Genomic DNA, 10,011 nt, shown 5'->3' on the forward strand with positions numbered 1-10,011 from the left:
TACACTGATTTTATCTTAGTGGAAAGCTCTTTAAACACTTGGCTCTCTACACTTGGCATGTAGTCAAGCTGTAAAGCAGTTTTAGCTGTCCCTGCATAACAGAGCTGGAGAGGAAGAAGCATGCTAATAGGTGAGAAAGCAGAGTGACAAAGAGATGAACCTATCACAGTGCTTTTTCTCCTCTCACTGTCCAATCACAGGCTGGGGCGGGTCCAGGACGACCTGCGCTTGGTGGAAGTAAGCTGGGCATCAGATGAGGACATACAGCAGCAAAAAAATAAATGCAGGGTAAATCTTTGCATTGAAGGTGAATCTTACAGCAAAAGCTGGTTTTGTTATTTCATCTTTTAATGGGCCATTCATTGTTATCTTGTTACTTTTGGCTGGAGTTCTGCTTTTAGGTGAACCTTGGTATTTCCTAAACACATAGACATAGTGGTATCCTCATCATCTCTTCCAGCAGCTGTTGTAAACACACTTTTTCCGAACTATCTGCAAGGAGTTTGCATGCCCTCCCTGTGCTTGCCTGCGTTTCCTCCCACACTCCAAAGACATGCTGGAAGGTTAATTGGCTCCTGTGTAAATTGGCCCTGTATGTATACATGAGAGATAGGGACCTTAGGTTGTAAGCTCCTTGAGGGTAGGGACTGACGTGAATGTACATTATGTAAGGCGATGGTGGTTTACCTTAAAGGTAAACCACGATCACGGTTTCATACCCACTAACTATTCACATAGAGTTGTCTGTAATTTAATATACAGACTGTAGTCACACATATTTCTTTCACCTATAGAGAACTCATTGATTTACAGTTTCACACTCACTAAGAATTAACGAATCACACACAGTACAATTCATGGAATAATTCATTTATTTACATATTTATGGATTGATTCATTTATTTCCAACTTCTTTGTAATATATTCATTTACTGATTCACCTATCACATTTGAATAGAGGAGAATTCTTGTTGATTTTCAGTTTATTATGACCTAGCGCAACATATTAGCCATTTATATTCACACGGGTAACACGGGTAACACCACACATTGTTGCAGCTGGTAATTTATTTGACACTATATCACTCCTAGCGCAACTACTTGTCGTTTTATATACATTATGTAAAGCTCTGCGTAAATTGTCGGCGCTATATAAATACCTGTAATAAATAAATTGTGCAGAAAAGGTAAGCTAAACAGTAATGTTTGTGAAATGCAATTTTTTTACTTTTTATTAAAAAAAAAAGATGTCATCTATACCCACTCCAACCATCCCCCCCCCCCCACCGGCCACTGGTATATGCAGAGAGCAATGAGATATGACAAGGTGAGGGGTGGAGGTGTCTGACATACATATTTTGCATGTTCTCTTTGTAAGTAACATGATGATGGTACCCAACAGGGGAATTACTAGGCAGTAGGGGACTGATTAGAGTCTTTATTTACTAATTATACAAAGGGGAGTTGATTATGAGCGAGTAGTTCATATATGGCGGCTGTTCCTGTAAACAAAGGCAAAGGAAAGATGTAAAGAAATAATGAAAAATGTGATTGCATTCATCTTGCAGAGGACCTTCCAGGACCAACATTCAAGAAGAACCATCCCTGCTTGACGTGGTGTGCTCCTCTTCAGCAGAAACCACATGACCAATGCTTTGGTACTGGTCCAATGCCATTTCTAGGTGGATCCCTACACATAGATGTACAGGTGAAACTCGAATAATTAGAATATCGTGCAAAGTTCATTTATTTCACTAATGCAACTTAAAAGGTGAAACTAATATATAAGATAGACTCATTACATGCAAAGCAAGATAGTTCAAGCCGTGATTTGTCATAATTGTGATGATTATGGCTTACAGCTCATGAAAACCCCAAGAACCCCAAATCCACAACCTCAAAAAAGTAGATTATTACATGCAATCAATAAAACAAGGATTGTACATAGAACAATATCGGACCTCTGAAAAGTACAAGCATGCATATGTACTCAGTACTTGGTTTGGGCCCCTTTGGCAGCACTTACTGCAATTACTTTTGCACGATATTCTAATTATTCGAGTTTCACCTGTAAGTAGAGAGAAACACTTACCTGGTTTGTTTTGGTGTCAGTTTTGAGACTCTAGAGAGGATATTCCAATACCACATTATCTACAGTGCAGGTTTTTTCACAGAATGGATTTCTATATTTCTGAACATGGAACCTGTTACATGGAGATGAAGCAGCCACTTCAAGTTTGCCCAAACTCTTCACATAAAAAAATAAATACATCTAATAAAAAAAAAAAGCCAGTAGGATATTGAGGACCAGATTTATCAGATGCTGTAAAGACAGAAATTTGCAGATCTATATACATATAACCCATTGTTGCTTGCCTCATACATTGCAATCGTCTAATTTTTACGTGCTGCTTTGCACCCCCTCCTGTAAACCAACCATCTTCAAAGCCAACGTCATCAGTGGCGGCTTCTTCTTCCGCATTTTGTGTGCCGGCCCTCTCATCAGCGCCAGATGTCGCGCATACGCTGTATGATTGCGAGTCTCATCCATGAGAAAAAATATATAATTTGCCCCAAGATCTAGTGAAATGTTCGTTTTTGTTTTTTTTCCCCCCCTGGAAGGCACTGGTGATGTAGCCCTCCCAAGGGGGCATCTGTGGGGCTAGGGTACATCACCAGTGCCTTGTAAAGCATGGAAGTGGAATATCGAAAGGTAATTGTAAAAAGCCATCTTTTAATACACATTGGACTTGGGGATGTATTCATATCAGCATGCAGAGCTGCATGCACCAGGGCAAATTGTATTTGGGGGGGAAAGAGGGTCCACTTTGACCTCCCAAGGAACATCATGACTTTTTACTGTTAGTTTTGAAACTGATGTTTTAAATCTTTTATAATATAGACACACACACACAATCTTGGTTTACCAATAACTATATAATCCATTACAAAGGTTCCCAGAGCCCTCATGCATTAGCAAGAGCATGGCCGAGCGGCTTCCTTTTGGACTCTCTGCTACCAATTGATACCTTAAAGGAGCCATTCAGAGGAAGGGGAAGGAGTCACTGCTTAGACTCATTCACTTAAGTGTAACCAGTTTGAGCTACTGAACTTATAACCTGAGACACAGAGATGCAAAGAAGACATGGAAGAAATAGAAGAAGAGGTGGACACCCTAAGCTATGAAGCACCAGAATTGGCACAATGTCTGCAATTTAAATCTTCAAAATACATTCAAATACCATAACTATTAACAAAATGTATTGTATTTGTGTATCACTTGGCTGTAGATCCTCAGATCATCTCTGAATTGGTGCTGACACTGTCCTTCCTTCTGGAGGGGGGGCTACTTTTGTTCCCCATGGTCCCTGTGTGTGTTCTAAAGTTTCCACTGCTCCAAGCTCACTCCTGTGATGGGACTACAATCTCATGTTTAGTTTACTCATTTGTATTGAGATTGTAGTCCATCACGGGAGCGAGCTTAGAGAAGTGTCTACTTTACAACACACACAGGGACCATGGGGAAGTAGCCCCCCTCCAGAAGGAAGGACAGTGTCAGCACCAATTCAGAGATGATTTGAGGATCTACAACCGAGTGATACACAAATAAGATACATTTTTGTTAATAGTTCAGGGACTTGAATGTATTTTGAAGATTCAACTCCTGAGTTTAGTGTCACTTTAAAACGTATGTATTGGTTGTTAAAAACATTTACATTTTGACTACTATGGTCTAAATTTTGTTTTTTCTTTAACAAATGATATCTAATGTCACTTTCTACTTACATCACGTATGGACCCGTGACAAAATAGAACAATCCGGCCATGGCTCAGCCTTTGTAACTATTGCAGTTCCTGGAGGCCCGTGTAGCCAATGACATGAACTGTTGGTTCCAGTCAGTGCTCTGTGTATCGTAACATTGTGCAAACCCAATGGAGAGAGTCCTGCCAATGTAAACACCATCATTATTTTTCTTCATTCTTTCAGAACACACAAAGCAGAAGCCATTCCCACACAAATCACTCTGAACTTCCTGCGGGGATTAGAAAACTTCCCAAAGTCATTAAGTCAATGTGTACTTTAAGGACATTTAGCTGAGAGTTTATTTTGAACAAGCAAACCTCCGAACAATTCTTTCTTTTTATACTAATTGTACTAAAGAGGATCTTTAGGCGAGTTGATAATACGCAGATGAAATACATATATACTGGTTGTTTTAAATTCTGAAGGATATGTCATGTTGTGCATGGTATCTCGAGAACCAGGAACTCCTGCCAGACCGTGCAGCCCGGCTTTAACCTCCACTGCAGCCCTAGCAGCATAGGTTGGTTAGAAAAGAACTGTGGACAAAACTTTTATTGACCCTTGCAGTGGGGTTAATAACAACAATTCACGTACTTAAAGCAGACCTTTACCCATTTTTAGTAAAAACCCCATCAGAATGCAGCTCAGCACGCGGATACCAAATCATATTACATTCATTAGTTAAACCATCATATTTTTATTTTGCTTACAATTATTGTTTTTCTACTTCCTGGTCGTTTTCGGCATTAGTGATGTAATTGTACCCAAGCATTGCATCCTGGGAAGGTTACATCAGCAGAGCATTGCTGGGAAATCTCATCTGGGAGAGCATTGCTGGGAAATGTAATCTCACGAGATCTCAGAGAAAGGCATTTCCCTCCCCTGAGATGATGTGCATGGTCGCTTGTCCTAGTCACATGTGTCAGAGTTCCAGGAAGTGAAGGGAGATATATTAATCTGCCCTTAGTAAAAATGGCCACTGTGAGAAGAATGGGGAGGAAAGGAAAAAATGTATCTAAAGAATTAACAAAACAGTGATTATCTAGAAGTATGTGTTTGTAGATTGTCATTACTAAACATGTTTGTTGCCATTTGAAAGATCTGGGTAAAGTTCCTCTTTAAATAAGTTGAACTTGAGCTACTGAGCTCTATAGACAACATATATTTCACAGCAAAGAAACAAACAATAACCTGGAAAATGTGAAAAGGACTGCTGAGCTCCACCTGCTGGCTGAAAATGAAAGCAGAAAAAAAAGCATATCAAATATTTTACATGAAACAAAATGTTTCTTTCTTTTTAGGCCGCACTATCATAAAGAACATATATCTAAACCCACTATGCTTTCCTTTTATTTCTAACGGTGCGGACACCAAGGCTGTCATATCCCTGACTTTTTTAACTTGTGAGTCACCGATTTGGAACACATACCCAGGGAGGACACTCAGCCTTTTAAGACTTCACTGACTGCATGCTTGCTCCTGTCCAGAGACTCGCTTGATGGCAAATTTAGGATCAAAATGACAGCCCCAGATCATTCCCCCTTAAAAACACGGCAGCCTTAATATTTCTCTCTGCTATTCCATTTACGCTGAAATCGTCACCAAAAACATATTTGAGGAAATAGACGCGGGTGATGTATAAACTTTATTTTTAAGAACAAAAGACAAGTCACTTGATATTTAAACATAAAAACACACCAATGTAAAAGATTTGGCTTTTTCGCACTTGGATTAGTATGGCCTACAGAATTCCAGAGAGGTTAGACAGTACTGCATCCCACCGACACTCCGCAAGATAACATGGCGCGCGATTCTGGCGATCCGATGTGTGAAGTGCTTGGCTTTCTTGCAGAGCGGGCCGAGTGGGATGGACTGCGGGACATGACGCATTGACATGAATCAAATCTTACAGGGAATATTCCTACTGCCCTGCGCAGCGTCACTAACTTATAAGTAAATCTAACAATACGAGATAAGATACAATTTAAATGTCTAATAAACTTTAATGAAAATGTTTGCCTGAGGTATAATAATACACAAAGATTAAGTCTAATTTATAAAATCTAGATAAAAAGGTAATATATTGTAGTGAGGGGAAAATCCATCAAAGGGATTTCACTGTTGGGGTCCTGAAGAGGCCCCCCCTCCCCCCACCCCCGGTATTCCCTCAGGTGTCTTAGGTTTATGGCAGAAATCCAGTGAGCACCTAACTTCCTGTTTTAGGTGACAACACTGCTCCTGCTGCACAGAAATCCCAAGCACATAACGATTCTCCTATCTGGACTGCATAACACCTCCCCTTCACTTTGCCTTTTCCTGCAGCAGGAGTCCTTAATTTGCCGTTTACAAGCGGCAGCTGTCACCTCAAGTTAATGATCAGGTGAAGAATATTAATCTTTAGGAGTGTGACCAATGTCTAAGGCAGGTGGGCGGAGCTGGGAACACAGACATCACACTGCAGGAGGTTCTTAGGCTTCACTCACGGCTACACTTTAGGTGAAATTGGGGATTCTTGTATCAGGAACTTGCGATTTCCTGCAGCAGGAATCCCAAATCTGCAGTTACAAGTAGCAGCTGTCACCTGTTCAAGTTAATGATCGGGGGACAGCAGCCGCATCTGAAAGCGGCAGAACGCTGGCACACCGCATGTAATTTGATTACACGTGGTTAGGAATCAATCGTCATCGCTGGATGTATTGATCATCATCCAGGGATGGTGATCTCTTCCTAGCCACATGTAATCATATCACATACAATGACATGCAGCATGCCAGCATTCAAATGCAGCCGCTGTCACCCGATCATTAACTTGAATGGCTGACAGCTGCCGCTTGTAAACAGTATATGTGGGATTCCTGGCACAGGAAATCGCAAGTTCCCGATGCAGGAATACCAAATCGTACCTAAAGTGTAGGTGTGACTGAAGCCTAAGAGTTATACAATTCTGTGTGTGACTCAACCTATTGGCATCCACCCTGAAATATGATTTTTTTTTTAACTCACTTAACCAAAATATTACAGTAAAAAAGAAAAGGCTGAATAAGCCAACATGTGAATTATACAGTGTTGTATACAAGATTAAAACACATTGAAATTAATTCCTAAGGCAAGATTTATTCGCTGTCCTTATAAAAGTTGGGGTGATCAGTGATTCACACTCCTTAGCTTAGACTTTCATGGTTAAGGGACTAAACCTGGCCATACAATGAGAAAAAGTTTGTCTGGTTCTCAATGAACCAGCAAAAATTCACTCAGTGGGTGGCCCTCAACGAAAAAAAATCTACTAGTGTATGGCTAGCTTTAGCTTGTGTGAACTCCCCCTTACCTTAATGCAATCATACTGAGAAGGATCGTTCATTAGAAGAAGCGCTGTCAGGCTTTGTACACAGAGGCGTCAGCCTGTAGATGAGCAGTGTGTACATTAAAGTGACATAAATTTTTTTTACATAAACCAATACTGTAATGTGCGCCTTACTGTAATCCATGGTAGTTTCCCTTCTCTTTGCTGCTCTTCCTTTTAAATCCGTATCTCTTATCATGCTGGGCAGAACTTCCCTTTGCAGCTGAGTGCCTCTTCCTGTAGTGCTGGCTCAGGTTACAAACTACACACAGACACCATGTATCCATTCCTGAGACAAGGCAGTCTGCTGCAAAACAGAAGTTCTGCCCAGCATGAGAAGAGATACAGATTTAAAAGGAAGAGCAGCAAAGAGAAGGGAAACTACCATGGATTACAGTAAGGCACACATTACAGTATTGGTTTATGTTACAAAATCTGAGGGTTTAATGTCACTTTAAGCATTCATAAAGCTCCAAGTGGCTTTCTTGAAGACCCCAAAGCAGCCTTCAGCTACAATCCTGGGATAGTAAACACAGATCACTGCCTCTGAACACTAAAATCAGGAGTTACATGTTAAAAATACATTCAAGTCCCCTAACTATTAACAAAAATGTATCTTATTTGTGTATCACTCGGCTGTAGATCCTCAAATCATCTCTGAATTGGTGCTGACACTGTCCTTCCTTCTGGAGGGGGGCTACTTTTGTTCCCCAGGGTCCCTGTGTGTGTTGTAAAGTACCCACCGCTCCAAGCTCACTCCTGTGATGGACTACAATCTCACGTTTAGTTTACTTATTGGTATTGAGATTGTAGCCCATCACAGGAGTGAACCTGGAGCGGTGACTACTTTAGAACACACACAGGGACCATGGGGAACAAAAGTAGCCCCCCTCCAGAAGGAAGGACAGTGTCAGCACCAATTCAGAGATGATTTGAGGATCTACAGCCGAGTGATACACAAATAAGATACATTTTTGTTAATAGTTAGGGGACTTGAATGTATTTTTAACATGTAACTCCTGAGCTTAGTGTCACTTTAATAGGTGCTAGAAGCCAGCTGACAGCTTGGTTTTTAGTGTCAATCAACATCCCTATTATGATCCGTGTTTAACATTCCCAAACGAGAGCCAGAGGGTGCTTCAAAGAGACCCTGTCACCAACTTAAAACATGTCAGGTAAAAGAACAGAAAGAAACCAAGTATTTGAAATGCTGACTTGCAGCATTTTTTCCTGTCCATGAATGACTTTTTGCTCAGTTGCAATTTGCTTCTGAACTGGCTAGAAAAACTGACTACTTCGTGGCAGCCTGCTCCCTCTTTGCATATCATTTCCCTCCCCTCTTCTGGGAGTGTCCAATAATTCTCTGTGCTGGCCCAGCTCCCTACATAACCTATTATGTAGCTTAGCTGCTGGGGGAACACTATAGAGTTTCACTTGAATAACAGCACTACCGCTGCTTATACACGGAGTAAAACAACTCTCAATTTCGCCATCTAAGCTGATGGCATGGATGAGTGAATCCTCCCCCCAGTCTTCTGTATTCTGACAATGGCGGGCATGCTGCTGTTCCAACACCCACATAGTGGCTGCAGCTGCCTGGCTGCAGTCACTGTTGAGTTGAGAATTTTCTAAACCGACTCCTTCTACAAAAGTCGATTGACAACAGGGAGGTCCTGATGAGTTTCAGGCAAGTCCTGCTGACCAGTGTATGGCCAGCTTAAAGGGCAAGTCCCCCTTTTCACAAAATGTGGGAAAAATTTACTCGCTCACTCATAAAATATCTTAAATGCACTTTTAATCTTATGGAAAGATTGCTGCTAAAAATGAATGGTCTGGTGACAGGGTCCCTTTAAAGTCTTCATGCAGCTCGCTGAAAGCTTTGCAAATGCTTTGTAATGGCTTGTTGTCCGGACTATATGTGTAATGTGGCAGCTTGAGGCTATTTCCTCAGACGGCATCTCTTTGGGTCATGTGGGGGGTGGCAAGCAGAGCAGCAGGACAATGTTTGCAGCGTGCCTGTCCACCGCATTTCTGGCCAGGGCGTCCAAGGTTGCTAAGAGCCAGATGGGGAATATGTGTAAGGGCCATGCACATTTCTCTGCCAAACTCTGGCTGGCATCCCACCCAGCTCCTGGCAACCAGTGATGTCACTTGTTGCTAGGAGCTGGGTGAGATGCCGGCCAGGGCGTCCCAGGTTGCTAAGAGCCTGCAGAGGGCGGCGTCACCTGCACCACTCTGCCCCACCCCCTGCCTCAGGTGACAATAAGACTAGGGACACCTCTGCTTGTTGTACCTACTGCTCTTCTACAAGATAAACCCATGTGTACAAGCCTTTGGAGAAACCTATGAGTATCTGGCAGTACCTCCCCTAGAACACTGGCCATCCATCCCAGCATGGATCATTTCTGATCCATAAACCAAGAACTATGAATGACCCTGCACCCAGGTGATAAACTCGGTTCTTTCTGGACTTCCACTTTACATATAAGGTTCATCTGATATAGGTAGATAAATGCTACATAAATGGCATATTATAGTCATATATATGCAAACACAAACATACTGTGCGTCTCTATATCATTTTTTTTGCAGCAATGAGAATTAATAAATCAGCTTTGTAAAGTCACATTTGATATTCGCACACGATATAAAACCTCCCCTATTATATATCCCCATAAAATATCTGAATTTGTAACGCATTATATTATGCAAATCTGATTAGACGGGGTAACAAAATGTACCAATATAAATGTATGCAAAAAAAAAAATGCACTCATGGCGTAAAGTTTCCCTTTGTGTAGAAACAAACAATATATTAATGAGCAGCTCCTTCCAAAACAGAGATCTGTTGTGTAGGTCGGAGTAG

Source organism: Nanorana parkeri, unplaced genomic scaffold, assembly GCF_000935625.1.
Source record: "Nanorana parkeri isolate BGI_ZX_2015 unplaced genomic scaffold, ASM93562v1 scaffold117, whole genome shotgun sequence".
NCBI lineage: Eukaryota > Metazoa > Chordata > Amphibia > Anura > Dicroglossidae > Nanorana > Nanorana parkeri.